Source organism: Paramisgurnus dabryanus, chromosome 9 (assembly GCF_030506205.2).
Source record: "Paramisgurnus dabryanus chromosome 9, PD_genome_1.1, whole genome shotgun sequence".
In the NCBI taxonomy this organism is placed as follows: Eukaryota; Metazoa; Chordata; class Actinopteri; order Cypriniformes; family Cobitidae; genus Paramisgurnus; species Paramisgurnus dabryanus.
This window is the reverse complement of record NC_133345.1, coordinates 24,876,081-24,894,620: the sequence shown is the minus strand read 5'-3', so window position 1 is coordinate 24,894,620 and position 18,540 is coordinate 24,876,081. Positions and strand designations below refer to the sequence as shown.

Sequence of the window (18,540 nt, the reverse complement as noted above, 5' to 3'; positions counted from 1 at the left end):
TGGCACGCCCTTTCTTATGTCAAACACACCAAGTGCACCACTCTTAATTAGATTTATTTTACCGTAGCCCTTTTTCCTGAACTCAGTGCCACCATTTCTATTTAAGCCTGAATGAAGCATGAAGTGAAAAACAGGTTTAATTAATCACAATAAAATCACAAAGACGTCAATAAGGTCATATAACAGCCTCAAATGCATTTGTTTGCGTTTCTTTTTTTGGTAACTCTGTTATAATGACTAGCACACGAGTTATGACTAGTCTTTGTATCATCATCATTTCCAAACCCGCACACAGTTCGAGACCAGCACCCCACTTCCCCGTTCAAAGGGCAAGAGCAGGGGCTACTTATTTCCTTAATGCCCCACAGAAGTATCCAACCAAGCTTGCCACAACCAAGTCAATTACTTTCCCTGTGGCTTCTTGCATTATATTAGGATCACATGCGATCTGGTGCGAGTCATCCGGCAAATTAGATCAAATTAGTGTTGTGTCGATGATTTTGTCAGTGCTATGTTTGTATATGAAACACCTTCACACTTACAATTCCAGCCTTGATACTGAAACGAAAGAGGAATATAGGTGTAGCGCCTGGCAGCGATGCATGCAAAACAAGGCGATTGCTTATTGCTTTATAAAGTGAAAGAAGACCGGTTGGCTGGGGCCTATATCACCACAAGCACAAGATGGGAAGAGATACGGGGAAAAGTTGGGAAACGGAGATGTGAACAGGCAGGGAAGCAGCTTGCTGTGAACTGCTGAAACAACAGCATGGCTGCCAGGGCAATTTTACAGCCCAGTAGTTTCACACCTCAGCCGTCGCCCCTCCAACTCCGAACATCCAAGTCCATTCTGTGTCTTCATTTATTTGGTGTCAGCGGCCGAGGACGTGTAAGGCTCGCCGTGGATCGGAAGCCCGTCCCGAATGTCTTCGGATAAGTGGTGTGTGAAACCGACAAGAGAGCGGAGGGATAAGAAAAGCATTATTCGGTTTCCCGAACCCATGTTACGGGTGACTCTCTCCTCCGTTCGACGAATCATTATTAATGAGGTTTGATCACAGAATACACACCCGGATCAGCTTCGGCACATTTACTTCAAACTTGATTTAAGTGAACCTGTCCGTCTTCGCTCAGTCCTTGCAGGACAGACAAATGCAAAGTTTAAATCTAAATGTCTGGTTGAAGAAACGAATGAGGTTCTGATCTACGGTGTCCTTCAACATGGAGGCCAATCTTTACATTTTGACTTAAACATTACATTTCCTAGCGACATCATGAATCTTACAAAACGAAACAGGCTGCCCTTACCTCGCTTTCCCTAAACTTTGACTTTTTCAAGGTCAAACTTGCATGCTTATGGAATATTAACCTTTAATGTTACTATTGCATCATCGTCAGAGATGTGAAAACCTTTGAACATGACATGAGTGTGTAAAATATAGCGTATGATGGGGGTACTTAGAAGACTAAGGTTGAGGATGATGTCTTCCTGGTTTTACAGAGCTGACATACTCCATCTACCGAACCAAGACTATTAAATATATATGGTCTATTCATCGCTAAAGTCCTCCTTTTACAATGTCCTTGAGCACCACATAAGTCTTTGGAGATACTAGAGCGTTACACAAAAACTATGGTAAAATGAATGCACAAAACAAGTGTTCCTCAGATGGTCAGTCAGCAGGTTGTGGTTCGACTTCCAGGAAACACACTGACACACTGTCTGGCAACATTCAAAAAACAATTAACAAACTCATCTTGACTGCATTTTAATCTCTTCTATCTTTTAAAAAACATTATTAACTCTGGGAATAAATGTGATAAACTTGTAGGCTATACCTTATATACACTAATAATAATAATCCCTAGCTGTCACTGGGCCGGTACCCTTTTAAAAAGTACACTTGTGCACCTAAAAAATTCATATTAGTACCTCCAAGGTACACATATTTGCACCAAGTCTATACATCTGCATCTAAATGGTACATATTAGGACCTTTTCAAAGGTTACCGCCACAGTAACAGCTTAGGACCATTTTTTGATATGGGCCATTTCTATGTAAGATAGAAAGGCATTATGATGCTGGTTATATCATACACTAAATATTGGGTTAGTTAATTCATGGTTGGTAAATACTGGACAGAACCAAATGCTGGGTTATAAATAAACCTATGCTGTGTTGTTACTCAACCAAGGGTTGAAACAACCCAACATTTAAGCAGAAACAACCCAGCATAGATTCATCAATATCCCAGCAGTTGCTTCTGTTCAATATTTTCCCAACCCAACCAAGGGTTAAACCCACCTCAATTTTTTATGGTGTACTGCTTGACTAAATGCCCTATAGTCAAAGAAATGATTCACGCAATGCAATTTACTAAGATTTGCGCTTGTGAAATTAGTGGTATATGCGCCTTTATTTAACGCCGGAAACAAGCATGTCTTAAACATCTTTGAGCTCGAAATGGCTGCAATTGAAGATAAATAACAGAGATCAGAGGGGAGAAGATTTTTTCTACTCAGATTAATTTATTTGGATTGCCTGAGTAATTATAAAATATTGTTTGCCAAGCTACGTTATTTTTAATTTGCTGGAGGAAATTAAATAGGAGTCACTAGGATCATACAATACCAGATGTTTCAACTTCTTGTAACCCTTAATTTTTTCCTCCGGTTCATTTCAGTGTATTATGGCTTTGTTAGCTGGGATTTCACAGCCCTCATTTTCAGCTGCGATGTCCGTGGTACTGAAGCGCATCAGGCGTTAATAGATCACCCGCACCTGAGGATCATTGGCTCAGCTTATTTCTGACACTAAACTAATTTGCGCTGCTCTTAGCAGTGGTCATTAGAAAAATTTAGATGGTGCGCCTGTGTTAATTAGTTTGCGCCTTCTTAGTAAATTACCCGCAGATATTACCACTCCCATCAGTGCTTTTTTGAAATTGCCCGTTTAGTAAATCTTGCCCTAAATTATTTTATTATTATATTACTTATTATTACAGAATATATATATATGCCAAATGCATAAATATAACATTTTACAAACATTTATGCATTTTGCAGATGCTTCACAGCAAGCAATAGCCATAATTTTACCATCTAGGTTAACTATAGACCTGATAGAGTCCAGCTGTAAGTAACCCAATTATTCAATAAACTTAAATTAGGTTACATGTCGTTTTTGCAGGAGGTATGATACTACTGTAACCAAAGTCAACAGTTATTACAAGGTGTTTATTTCATATTTATTTTTGGTTTGTGTTAAGACATCTATAAAATTTTCCCTGACAGCGCAAATTTTGTGTTGTTTTAGTCTAGCTTTTAGATGTCTTTTAAAGGCAAACTTGCTTGCTGGGTTTATCCAAAAAGTGACATACATTGCATTACATGCATTTTATCACTGCATGTGTTCCCTGGGGTTCAAACCCAAAACCTTTTGTGATGCTGCTAACACAATGCTCCACCACTAGCATATAAATGTAAAGCACAAACTAATTCAAATATGCATTCACACTTCTCACAACTTGCTTTATTAGAAATCGATCTACATCATGGATAGGAGGAACATGCTGGAAGAATCATCTAGTGTGTTATTGCAGTCTTGTGCAAAGTGAGGTAGGGCTATTAATCTCCCAACTTCTCCCCTCACACCACGGATCCCTCCACACAGGTCATTATGAGGGGTCCCACACTGCACACAGGCAAACAAATGAGCCATTACTGCCATCACTCAGGCTCCAATTAAACAACCCATGCAGCCCAGCTCCTCACAATCACTGCCAATTAAAGCCCAACTGCGTGAATTCCAGCACTACTAATTATATGAACGTGATAGAACTTGCCGACATTCCCTTATGAAATGAATTTCCAAAACTCCTTGAAATTAATAATTAAATGCGCTGTGCACTGTGTAGAAGCCATCTTGCACTTTCACTCAAATTAAATAGCTTAAATGAAAGGTTTTATCAGCCAAACTTCAAGAATTCTTGGTGGCAAAGTGCAAATTAAAGCAAATGTGACTTGGTGCAGAAGCCAAATGTCAACTGCAACAAATACTTAAAATATTTCATGACAAAATATTCAAGCTTACCTTAAATATCTCAACAGTGGATTTCTTGAGGTGGCCCATACAAGCACGGTTTAAAATTCCAAACAAACTCGTTTACCGGCGTTCCTCAATGTTTTCCAAACACAGAGGTGATGGGACAATCCATGGTTACTGAAAATGCTAGCTGGTCTCCTGCTCTCCTACCTTAAGCTCTGCGGTAAAGATCTGCTGCATTCTTATGCACCCATAACCAAGACTAATAGGACTTAAAGTGGCCTGGTCAGAGATCACTGAATTATTTATATGACTGGCAGGTGTTGTTGATAGGGCAGCTCAGGTCCCAGGTGTAGCTTTAACAGCTCCCTGTTCATGGCCTTGCCTATAGCGGCCATTGATTGCAGGCTAAACACCCCGCTGCTGAATAAGCAAAGGAGCTTTACATAGTGGCGCATCGCACCAATAACGCAACAGATCCATCACTGTTCATGACACCCACCGGCGTGGAGGGAGGGGTGCTCCCCCACCTAACCCAGAGTTCGGAAATAAAGACATTTTAACAGGACTGTTCGGCATGATTGAAGCTAATCTAATATCCCACGGTGCTCTTGTTGACCGCTGGCTCTGAGATATGGATATGAGTATAAAACAAAGCTGCAATAAAAGAGAAAGCATCCGTCATGCACAATAATGCGGCTCTTTGAACTGAATACGATGGCTGTGTTTTTCTAAATGTAGCTACGAGTATAAAGTATGGCATTTTGAAAGTAAGAGTTTTATCACGCTAATGTTCCTCTGTGGTCAGGGATCTATGCGTCTGGCAGGCAGCTGTCATACAGTATGTTGTTGTAGAGGGAAAATATCAGTGTCAACAGACATACACACAAACATATTGCAATGCAGGAAAGAATAGCAAAGCTGTAAAATTGCCTGTGGCACTACATGCTATTAAAGGTCACAGTAGGTCATTTCTCAGAATCACGAAAGGCGCCTTATCATACTTTCCTATGTGTGAATAGAATACAAAGTATTAAAGCTTTGCTGGCTGCATATCTGTACGTAAGCAGCGATGTTATATTTTAAAAGAAAAATATAATTGGCTGTAGTACAGAATGCTGATACGTGCGTCCATTGTGCGTTTATAACTGGAAGCTCATTATAATGCATGTGAAATATTAAAACCTCACACCAGTTCTTTGTAACAACCGCTCGATTCATTAAAAGTTCGAAAAACTGACTCCGTTTTGGAGATAATTTTTCTCCGCCCTAGACATTTGGATGGCATCAAACAGACGGAGCGTTCTATGTTACAGGTTCAATTGAGATGTCCCTGAGCACTGTTGTCTGGCCTGGGACGGGACAGAAGGGAACACTAAAAGCAATTTCCACCCAGGTGATCTAGCCACAGGGCCCCAGCAGGGTTTAGACAAGGAAATTAAACTCCATGCTGGTCCTGCTGCTAGACAACTCAAGTCAAATGAACAGCCAATGTGCAGTCTTTTACCATTTCACAGAGAAAATATTAACAAAATAAAGAAAGAGGTTTCCTGCAGGGTGTGGAGTGAAGCGGCTCACGCAGAATCGCTAATGTCTTCCCTCCTGAGTGATGGAGACGTCTACGGGTTCAACTCTAACGACTACCAGAGCCTGTGCAGAGAATAGTAATTTACCAATCATGCTACCCATACTGGAGGAGAGAGCATGCTGGGTTAAGAAAAACTGTATGGTGAGTTCAGACACAGCTATGAGGCTTAACCATCATTCATTGTGATTCAAGATGTACATATTGTGATGTGAAACAGATGAACACAAAACCTTCAAAAGTAAGGCACTGAGACAAATGCAGCAATATTAAAGGGACACTCCACTTTTTAAAAAAAAATTCAGATTTTTCACTTCCCTAGAGTTAAATATTTGATTTTTACTGTTTTGGAATCCATTCAGCTGATCTCCGGGTCTGGCGGTATACCACATTTAGCATAGCTTAGCATAATCCATTGAATCTGATTAGACCATTGGCATCGCGCTCAAAAATAGTTTAGATATTTTTCCTATTTAAAACTTGCCTCTTCTGTAGTTACATCGTGTCCTAAGATGGACAGAAAATTAAAAGTTGCGATTTTCTAGGCAGATATGGCTAGGAACTATACTTGCCCTATCCCAAATGGCACACTCCGGACTTGTGGTCCTCCTCAGAGTCCACACTTTGATGACATCATGTAGTCCAGACTTTAGGGACCCTTGATGCGAGTCCACGTGGGTGCACCGGAGTCGTATTTTGGGACAGACTTGAGCATCACACCGGAAATAGGTAGAGAAGTTGCCCGTCAGTGTGAACTCCTCCCTTCCGTCGTCTGATTGGTCTGATTGCCCTTTCGCAAGGACTTCTGGGTTGGAAAAGTGCGCAAAGCCTGCTGCAGTGCGGGCTTCGCTGAAGACCGCATCAAGGGGGCAAAGGAGGCGCTGATGAGCACACTTCAGAGCATAAAAATGACAGATGGGACACCCTACGGACTCGTAGACTAAGCGAGAACGCGCAATTTAAGCCCACGAGATTTTGCGTAATAATCAATTATTTTCTGTCGGTCTTAGTACTCGATCTACTGTAACTACAGAAGAGTCAAGTTTTAAATATTAAAAATATCAAAACTCTTTGGTTATTTTTAAGCGCGATGCTAAATGGTCTAATCAGATTCAATGGATTGTGCTAAGCTATGCTAAAAGTGGTATCACCAGACCCGGCAATCGGCTGAATGGATTTCAAAACAGTAAAAATCTAATGTTTTACTCTAGTGGAGCTGGAAAATGAGCATATTTTCAAAAAATAGTGGAGTGTCCCTTTAATATTCTCAAGGATATGCTGATAATTATTTTTATGTTATAGCCAATAATATAAAATTATGTTAAGCAGGCAATAATAAATCAATTAAAATGCAATAAAACCTGTGCAATTAAATATGATACATCATATATTATAATATACACACTGGCTCAGGGGGTCACTGTTGCCTCAGCACAAGAAGTTCCCCAGTTTGAGCACCAGCCAGATTGGGAGCTCTTGCATGCGAGTTTGCCTGTGATTTATAGACATTTTTAAACTCCATATTCATAATTAAAAAAGATAAATTCACATAGTAAAAATCAGCAAGCAGTTGGAACAAGCATCATTCAGAACTTAAATAAATGATGCATTTTAAAATAATTTTAGTCAATCTTATAACTTTAAGCAAGTAATAAAAGTGCAAAACTCCCTTATATGCAGTAGCGGCTCGTGGCTGCTCATCCGAGGGGCGCTAATTCAAAATAAGTGTACGGAGTGTCATGTGTTTTGCTTGCGTTTTCAAAATATGTGTTTGTTGCGTCATGTAAACCATGTGCATCACTTGTTTTGTCAAAATAAGTGCCTGCTGCACACGCGTCAAAACCGTTTGTGATAAAAGAGCCACTCACGTTCACCAAATACATGCAAGACACTCCCTTAACAGTAAACTCTGCATAAGATGATGCGAGTATCTGGCAAGCGCGGGTGCATCTTTTATAATAAACCCTGCAGCAGGCACTTATTTGGACAAGACTCGTCATGCACATAAGTTCACTCGACACCCAGAACACATATTTTGAAAAAAGTAACCACACACATGACGGCTACATACATGTTGTGACGCACTTCGCATCGAGCGCCCTCGAAAAAATAAGTCACCGGCCGCCACTGCTTACATGTAGGCTGGGATCAGACATAAGGGATACCGCTTTTAAAAAGTGCCAATTCTTTGCTATAATCTATCACTATTCCTTTAAGGTAGACAGTAAATAAATATCCTAAGAAATCGAATATGGATGATGAATACTAATAAAGACCAAATCATTCATATCACTGAACTGGTCCTGATATATTGTGCATGTCCAACTGAAGAGCTACACTGAATGATGAACTAAAAGAAATCAACAAACCAAACAGAATGCATAAAGTACACAAAGTACCAAGAGTAACAGAGCATCACTCTATGATAGTCGTACCCCTCGGTGCATCCATTAAGATGTCTCACAATACAAGAGCCGAGCTAGACAGATCCATGCTACACTGAGCTTGTTTAGGTCTCTCCATTGTGAGTATAGGGACAGAAATAGCTTGAAGCTAAAAAGCATAAAGTTAATGGGGGACACACTCTCTGGGATTGAAATGGTAAATTATGACTCCCATATAATATACAATTCAGGGGCACTCTTGGTTTACAATAAAGGGTGCATGAAGTCCTTGGGCTATAGTGCTCGTAATGGGTGCCATAACTAGAGGCCTGTAATGTTAATGAATAACCAACTCAATCCAAATCCAAAATGATGCAATAACTCCACAGCTACAGATGGCCTGGTTTTGTTAGAGCTACTCAATTTGGCATTAATGTAACCTTTAAATATAAGGAAAGATTTATATAAAGCATTAACACGTGACTCTTGGCCACTCCGTTTACGAAATATAGCCTTACAATAAAGTTCATTTATTTTCCACAACCATGATGAATCCTCCTAACATGGCATCTCGAGAGGACCATGCAGGCCTGTGTGTTAATACTTCTCTGATTCAGATAAGTGGCATATGTAAGCAGGCCCATCAGCAGTATTTGTAAAAAGTCAGTGGATTCTCAAGGGAGAGCCGCTTGTCATTACAACGGCCTGGAAAAGCCCTGATGAGTGCATTATTCAGCAGCCTGCAGAGCCGCAGCTAAGAGGTGTGGAGTTGGTATCGGAAAGACAAGCGCTATTGAGTCTCTCTATAAGCTCACATCAGTGCTTGTTAATTAGCTTTGCTTAAAGACGCTTGCAGCCGATCCTTATTTGATTCTATTCTTGCATGAACTCATAGGCTATTCAGGACCCTACACGAGATCATGTGATGCCTCTCTCTACACGTTTACAGAAAATTGTGTCTGCAGTAAGCAGAATGCCGTATCTTATCCTGAATCCTCACTTTGTCAATTTTCCTTACTTAGTCGATGATGGAAATTGGAAAATGGCATAGGTAACCTCATCGGGTAGAAGTTGAACAAGGCAGGTGATGAATGGTATATTAATAGCGCAGTAAAAGGTCTAATGAAGGTCAAGTTAATCAAATCAGTAAATTAAGTTTTGTGTGATACAATTTTTTTTTCTGTATTTATATTAATATTGGCATATGTTGAGATACATGCCTTTATAATGCAAATTTAATAAGTACAAATTAGATCTTTTTTATTTATATACAGTATGCATGTAATTTGTCTTAAAGGGGACATTTCACAAGACTTTTTCAATATGTAAAATAAATCTGTGGTGTCCCTAGAGCACACATGTGAAGTTTTAGCTCAAAATACCATATAGATAATTTATTTTAACATCTTAAAATTGCCACTTTGTAGGTGTGAGCAAACATGTGTCATATTAGATGTGTCCTTTTAAATGCAAATGAGCTGATGAAATGCAAACGCTGATCGCCATGATGGTGGTTTGTTGAAATTGAAACACAATTGTGCTGTCAATTATTTTTCTCTATAACCTCATTCACACAGACCTCTGGTCCCAGAAAATACCCGTAAAATTGCCAGACAAGCGTCTGTGTGAACAAAAACTCGTTCCGTTAATCTTCTGGGATCGTTGCCGGAAAGAGGACCTAGTAAGATACGCGGGTAACCCTCTGTGTGAACAAGAATGCCATAAAGGGAGTGTCGAAGTGAGGACGCGCGCGTCATCATCACAACACAAGTTATGGTTCAGCTCCTTACAACGAGAGATAACATGTATATAAACATTCACCATGAGAAATGTTGCAAACTAACATGTATATAAACATTCACCACGAGAAATGTTGCAAACTAGATTGAAGCAGTTATCAGGAAATGATATATGAGACGCATAAACAATGACGCACGTGCCGTAGTGAGGACGCGCGTGTCATGGCAACATGAAGTTGGTTCAACTCTTTAAAATCAGGGATTTACAACATTCACTACGAGAAATGTCAGCATACTAGACTGAAGCGGATATCAGGTAAGTTAGCTCGTTACTTACTGCGTTGAAACGGAGATCATTCAGCAGCATAAAAGAATATCGCGTCACGTGCTCATTTGAGCTATAATAAACGAAAATACCCGCATGTCATCCTAACAAGATATATTGTTCAGCTCCTCAAAATGCGGGTTTTAAATGCATATAAACAATCACGATGAGAAATGTCTGAAAACTGTATCAAAGCAGAAATCAGGGAGCTCGTCAAATATCCACTCTGAAGCTGAGATCATTCACCAAAATAGAACTGTGCATTCACGCGCTCCTTTGTAGTCTAATCATAAACAAAAATGCACGCGAGTTGTTTCTGGAGAGAGAAATAATAAATAATATGCAAACTTCAGACGCTGCGTAGAAGAGAGGGCGGGACTTTCAACATGTCACGTGTCTTTCCGGGACCATCAGATGCCGTGTAATCTTGGCAGTGTGAACGAACAAAAACTCTAACTATTCCGGAAAAATCCAGGATGCATTTTACGTGTATTTTATGGAATTTCTGTGTGAAAAGGGCTTATCTGCACTAAATGGCAGTGCCGATGTTGGATAGTGCAGATTTAGGGGCTGTATTATTATTATAATCATATCCCCTTCTGACATCACAATGGGAGCCAAATTTCAATGACCTATTTTTTCACATGCTTGCAGAGAATGGTTTACCAAAACTAAGTTACTGGGTTGATCTTTTTCACATTTTCTAGATTGATAGAAGCACTGGGGACCCAATTATACACTGTAAAACCTAAAAGTTAACTCAACTCAAACTATTTAAGTAAACCGGTTGCATTAGTTTTAAAACACATACATTTGAGTACTGTGAACTTAAATAAATTATAAGTTATGCACTTATATTTAAGTTCACACTACTTAAATATAAGTGCATAATTGCACATGACTCAAGTTCACAGTACTTAAATTAATATGTTTTAAAACTTAAATGGTCTTATGCAACCGGTTTACTTAAATGATTTGAATTAAGTTAACTGTTAGGTTTTACAGTGTAGCACTTAAACATGGAAAAAGTCTGAGTTTCATGATTTGTCCCCTTTAAATGTTTATTTGCTGTGCTAACCAAAGATTCACCCCTCCTTAAACACAAACGAGGGTCACTAAACTCAAATCTTTCATATAAATACTTCAATAAGCCTTTGATGGCTGATTTCATTTGAGACTATTGTACACGTTCATAGATAAATATCGAGATCTTCCCCTTTCTTGTGCTCAGTTGAATAAACGCAATATAAAGAACTGTTTAATTATTAATATGTTTAGGACTATAGTCCAAAAACTGTAAATATAAGCTGTTTGGTTCTCTACAGATGTTTTCTCCATGTCATGAGGCAAGCGCTTGCTCCGGATTGCAGCATAAGGTATAATTACAGACCTTTTCACACTATTGAAAGGAAGCTGTTCTGGTTATTAATAAAATGACTTATGATCCTATTGATGCTATTCAGTGCTGCGCTCTTCAACACTTTACAGTGGAGGAAAAACCCCAACAGAGAGCACCATACCATTTAAGCTGCAATCCGTAACTTTTTGATAAAAAAATAAAACTCTCTTTACCTTAATACAATTCACGATGGTAAGCTTAAAATAATGATTTAGATTAGAATTCACTTTTTTTCCAAAAATATAAATATAAGGCTTTTCTAGTCCTACATCAGTAACAAAATCAGATTAATAAAGTATACATATTGCATACTGTGCATTTAGATGACACTGAATATAAGGCATATAATACAGTATAGTTCGTTTTAATGAAGACATGGTTTGCATGACTTTTACAAATGCTAAATTAGATTTAGAAAAATCCCTCAGTGGAAATGTGAACACCAACCTCTGGATTCTTTGGTGAAAGCATCTGAGACCAAATTCTTGCCGAATTTAGTTTGGAAGGCTGTGGCTGTCCTTACGGTATGCCCATAGAGGGAATGAGAAACATACATCAAGGTTTTCAATAACAGAGCAGAAACTGACCCAAGAAGGCTCAGCTAATGGCTCTATATTTTTCATTAACATTTCCTAATGCTCCAGCTATGGCCCCTGGGTATTTGTTCAATGTATAATGTTCAATAAGCTTTTGCTAAAATAACATCTAACAGGCAGCTCATTGAGAAACTAGTGTGATTTGCAGAGTAAAGGTCAGAGATTACTATGCTATATTGGGTTTCTTAGCACTATAAAAAAAATATAGTGTGCATAAGTGTGTTTGGCAGAATGTTAGTGACTGACAGCTCTAGTCACCATTCACTTTCATTGCATGGAAAAAAGACAGATATCCTCCAACCCAGACAATTGTTGAGGTTGTTTGTTCATTCCACCAAATACGACCCACAGATGTGTTTACAAAATTAGCAAAAATTAATTCAAAATAAATTTGCAGATTACTTGCAAGTTTTTATTTCATTTTGAAAGAATATTTGGGGAATATTTGCAAAAATGTCAATGTGGTGTAACCGGTCTGTGTCAGTTGGTGTAACTAGTATTTTTTTTTATTAAAATATAAATATTTATAAAGAATGTGGAATAAACTATAATCATTTAGTTTAGTGTAATCTGATTTTTTTACATACATTTTTACATAATTTGTCAAAGATTATTTAGAAAACCGAGCAGTTTTTAGAATATGTCAGGACAAATATTACAAAAATGCATTAAAATTTAAATTTAGAAATAACTAATAAAATGATATTTTAAAATGATTTTTTTGTGATGATTAGGATTACATGCCATCAAGGTGGATAAAATATTTAATATTTCTCATTCTCTGGCGCAATTGGTGGTTATACCATTTGACTTTTTTAGGTCCATTCAGTCTTAACTTTCATAAAAATGGTGCAAATGTAATTTTTTATTGCATAAAATTAACATAAATACACTATGTGCATTGAAATAAACCTGATGCGTGCTTTTAAAACAATTTTTTTAAAAGATTTTTGAATTTCTCATCTTGCCAAATCGTTTTTTATCATTAACCCTTATACCACAGGGCATTGACCTGTCAAATGTCTTAAAATAACCACCATAGCAATGTCTTGGCAATGTCTGTGGTAACCATGGTATAAGCGGAATAATTGACTCCAGTCCTTTGATTTAATTGAAAATGCACACTTGCTTTGCTTCGCATCATGCCGCATAACCACCTTCAGTGTGCATTATTTTCGAATAATTCAACATCACGTCCTCAATTATTCCTTACTTTAATGTAACTACAGGTTGTTGTAATAAGCTGCTGGCTGCTAGGGGGCGCTTATCCCTAAAACGTAACTGTATGCCGCAATAAGCTACTTGCACAAATGAGGTCGTCGTTTTTGAAGGACAGTCTCAAATCTGAAACTAGCAGCTTTACATACAAAACTAGATAAAACCCAGACATTTATGATAAAGCGAAGTTCAGACTGGATCCAATTTTATATGCCCATTTCAATTTGGTAGATTATCCTCTATCACTTTAATTGTCCACTGCTACATTAATCACTTAATGTTGAAGTCTGCAAAGGCAATCTGTTTAACATCTCTTATTTTTGACAGCCTTATGAGTTTTTAATTTTGCCTATATATTTATCTTTCTATACCATTTCAGCAAAGGCAAGACATTTTTAATGATAATTATTTCAGTCTGTTCCTCTTATAAAGTGAGTTTGGCAGTGTTAGGGCAGTAAGAGATAAATCTTAAGGGCAGCAAAGCACTTAAAACAATCTTATCTAATTTATGACACCATGCAGAATCAAACACAGGAACATAAACAATCGATTTCAACTTCTTCACTATTACTACCTCTATAGCATCCTTTCTATATGTGACATATCCAACAGCTCTCATTTTCTATGTCCCTTTTTGAGTCTGTTTAATACAAATTACAGGTAAATATGACAAGAAAATGAGCAAGTGAGCAACAAGGAAATGAGACTAAGAGAGATTCTGATGAGGGTCACAACAAAACATTCCCATCTCATCAAGTTTCCATCGCTTTGAACATTAAAGATTACCAACACCACACACAAACAAAATATGTTTTTGAGACTTTGCCATGAAACTTTCATCTTACATTAGCATCTAAATTTCTATCCCTGAGTATACACTACACTTCATAATGACATCAAGTATAAAAAGGCCAACAGCTTGTGATTGTAATGTTAGATTTGCGTTGTTGCCATTACATTTAACCAGGCTTTGTAAAAATAAATAAGCCTTTTCTATCTGAATACTTAAACAAAAGGATGCAGCTCATTTTCACCATTGATCTGAGTCAGTATAGCCCCAGAATGCTAATGAATCCTTAATAATTTGAAAACTACAATGTCATGGACTGCCAGAACCAATACCTAACCAATTAAAACAATTCTCATCAATTATCTGAACATCTTCAAGCTGAAATATGCAAATAATTTATATATGATTTCAATCTTAAATCACCAAGCAACGTAGCAAGATGTTCCCCTTCATCTGTGGGAATTCAACAACTAATAGTATTGTGCAGCGAGTGTTCCTTCATTAATCAGCACTAATTAACACTATTGACTGAAGCAAACATCAGGATTTCCAGCTGAAAGGGTTTACTAGACTGTAAACTGGAGAGTCTATAGGCAATGGCAGAAAAGAGCCCCCCCCCCCAAAAAATCTCCCTTTGCCCTTGGTTCAAACTTCACTTTGCAAAACAGCTCAGAAAATTAAAGCACAAATCGGCCTGCTTTCCTGTCATTAAGTGCTGTCAGGACGAATCAGAGCTCACAGACCAGTGGTGCTGCACAAAGCAGGGGTGATTTCTCTGCTTGTTTTGCGTCTCCCGTCTCACTCGCTCACACAGAGGTTTGGCTTCATATCAGCACTCACAACACAACACATCAAGGTCATATTCACTCAACTAGAGGTAGGGGGTACAAGCAGTCAACATCGTCAAGAATTCTCATTATTCTTTGATTTGTGCTTAATCACAAATTTTGCAAAAAGAGGGCATCACATTTAAATGTTATTGCTGAATCGTTGTATCATGTCAACTGTAGAATCGATGTTTACATAATAACCAGATCTAAATCATGTGGCTATATATATGTAAATAGACAGTATAGATTATATCTATAGATAAAATAATGTAAATGAATGGTGTTTAGATTATTTTAATGGAATAATTGGGATGAAACAGCACCAAACTGATGAATATCTATGACTTTCTATCTATGAATAATGAAGTCTCAACAAGACTGCTGTTTAATTAGGCTAAAAGCTCAAGACTGGAAACAAAAACTGCATTACTGTATTGGCAATGTGCATTTATGACTTTTTGACAGATGGCTGTAATGCAGTCTAAGCAAGCTGACTAACCAACACACAGGCAAACATACTCTTAGCTTTGCCAGACAGATGGGGAAAACAAATCTTAAAAAGTCTTAGTCAAACGAAAGTGTGCAGACATTTGCTGTAACTAAACTCATAAAGTCACACCACCTTATAAAATTGATTGCAGGTCTTGCAGATTTTGAGTGGACAAAAATCCAACGACTGGCTTTTATTTAATTTGTTTGTGTCAGAGTTTTGGTTGATGTAAATAATATCAGCTCTGAATAAGAAAATTTCAACATACTACTCAAATTTTAACAAAAAATACAATCAATATTTAATGTAATTTAATTTAAATTACATATTAACTGAAAACTAATCTATGTAAAAAGCTCAGTCCTGGAAAATATCTACAAAGTCAATGTCTATAAAATAGCTCACAATAGTCCGCAAAATAGCTCAAAGCAATGTAAACAAATGTATGTAATGAACATTGAATTGCCAAACAATATTTAGTTAAACATATCAAGCAGGTGTTATGAAGCAATAAAAAATGAAAAATATCACAAACTATCAATTATCACTCAAAACCATAATACCTTATAAAGCTACTATAGATATATATTTGCAGAACAGAATGAGTGTTTTTGGTTAATATGCACAGGACAGTAAGGCTGGCACATTGCCTACAGCTTGCTCAACAGCGCCACCTATTGGATTAAAACTTTCAATCAAAAGTAATGAATGGAAAGAAGACCTGCGCTATAAATCGGTAAGTGCGTCGTCCGTTTCATGCTTTATGTCTTTGGTGTAAAATAACAGCTATTGGCCTTTTAACAAACGTTTGATAAATTTGTCAATCCCCATTAATACGTAAAGAAATGTCATGAATATCAGTTACTGTTTGACAATGAAAGCATTACTGAATGAGCATTCTGTGGAGACTGGTGGGACTTTGTCAGATATCAAAACATGTCGACGAGTAATCCGACAATGTAAAATTTAAGATTGTTACACCCATGCTTGACGACAGATTCTGTCAAATATGTAATTTACGCCTAGTGTCGAAAATACTGTTTATTTTCATATCCGACTTTATCCCGTGCTTAAACAGTTGAATCCAGAGAAAGCTGCAGTGAATGAAGCGACTTTAAATCACAGGCAATATATCAGTATTGAACAGAGTACATCAACTTTGAATGTATAAGAAATTCTGCCACGCTCATAAATAAATACAGACTGCAGCAATGTAGGATGACCAAACTGACAACATACACAATCGACCCTGTCGCAAAAATGAGCTAAAATGATGTATTGTAAAGAATTATGGTCACTTATTTTCTGAAATAAATCAAGCGTATGCTGAAAAATCAGTACAGTATGGTCCAAAATTAAACATATTTATTATGATAATCATAATTATTTATGAACATTAAACTTTTAACTGATAATTAGGTGAGGTTTATAAGGCAACAACTTGTCAAAATCGTAATGAAAGCTTGCTTACAAAGCAAGTCTTAGCTATGACAAAAAAAATTAATTTCTGTAATTTTGGATTTCTCATACTTTCAGACATTTATCAGATCGGGTTTAAAATCAAAATATTCATAAACAGCTACCATTAAATGATCTCCGTGTAAAATGTACATATCAATATCCTAAATAATGTAATATTTTCATACAGGTATCATGTAGGATAAAGACATTTCAAAAGCGAAATAAAAGCGACATACCTTTCTACTCTGTTTATCTTGTTTTAAATCGCTTTGTGCTGATCGTCCATCGCTTTATTTAGACTCAAAGTCTCCACTTTCTCGCAGGTTATTAATCTCAGAATACATCAAAAAGAGTCAATGAGTGTATTTCATTTATGTCGCCGTACTGTTTGCGTTATCAGACCCGTATTGACAGAGCACCGCGCTGCAGCTCATCCTCACAGTCCGACACTGTTGCTGAATGTTTCTGCCTCTCGCGCGCGCGGCCTCAATTTAAACTCACGTGACGTCACAGAGCATGGTGCTTTAAACCGCACGAGTTCGCTAAACACATTTTTATCTCTTACTAACTGTAAGTGGATTTCTGGCGATATACAGTACTTGCTAAAATGTGTGTTTGATTTTTACGATAATGAGGTCTAAATATACCTATACTCAGGTTATTTTGTGTCGATTAGTTTTAATATTATTATGGTTCTTATCGTAACCGTGCTTTAGTTCTGTAATGTTAACAAATTATAAAACACACACCAGTCGAGTGTATTTCTACTTGCATCAGCTCTTTGCAGTGAATAAATCAAAGCCATATTTATGGGGGGGGGGCTACTGTAACTTGTATCCTGGGCCCATAACAGGTCCATTAAAATTTTTCCATTACATGCTATTTGCACCAAATACCTGCCTGCAGGAAGATGAAGACAATAAAAAGAGAGAGATTTTAAATAAACCTCCACTGATCTTCAAACTCCAGGCTTACGATTCAAAATGATATGAAGGCAGAAACCATAATAGAAAATCAATTTCATCTCATAAATATGTTCCTAAATAATTGTTTTTTGCTTACTCACTTTTTAAAGTTTAATCAAATTTGTTTTGCTTACCGGATATGAATTCTTGCATATCTAAATGCAGATTCAGTAATTATCCGGATCTGCTTTTTTATGAATTCCCTGGAGGATCCTGTCAAACTAGCTGACAGAGCAAATCTTCATGTTTCACAGAATTGTCCTGTAAGTTTAACTGATAAATTATGCTTGTGGTTAGAAAAGGCTGTGATATGCTGTTTACTCTGCAACATAGTCACTTTGTCTTTTCCTAATTATTGAAAGTCAGGATAGATGCAGTTGTATGTTTATTCAGAAGCAGAGTTAAGCGTTGGACTGTCCACAGAAAGCACCATACATTAGTTTGTATTAGACTGGAAGTTTACACTGTTTTTTTATTCCCTGTTCAGAAATTTGGCTTAAATATAGGCTATTATTTTCATGCGTTGTAGGCCTTGTATTTTTTAGTTCTTTGGGGTAATAACATTTTTGCATAAATTACAAAGCCTAGCATATGACCATTAGTCCATTAGTGCTATTTGCAAGTATTTACAGTATTTACAAGTATAAGTAAAGTTTATATTTGGACCAGCTGGCAGGGTAATGGTGGTTCAACAACACCTGATATATAATTT

At 37.3% G+C, this 18,540-nt stretch overlaps 1 protein-coding gene across 2 annotated transcripts in view; it reads right to left on the bottom strand.

Moving 5' to 3' along the window:
- The window catches only part of megf11 (multiple EGF-like-domains 11), a 170,010-nt gene extending 152,698 nt beyond the window's left edge, over window positions 1–17,312 (bottom strand). For both annotated transcript variants that reach the window (XM_065283262.2, XM_065283263.2), the window contains exon 1: window positions 17,100–17,312. The gene's annotated coding sequence lies outside the window, so the exon portion shown is untranslated. The remainder of the gene's footprint in view (window positions 1–17,099) is intronic.
- Window positions 17,313–18,540: the final 1,228 nt, after the last annotated feature.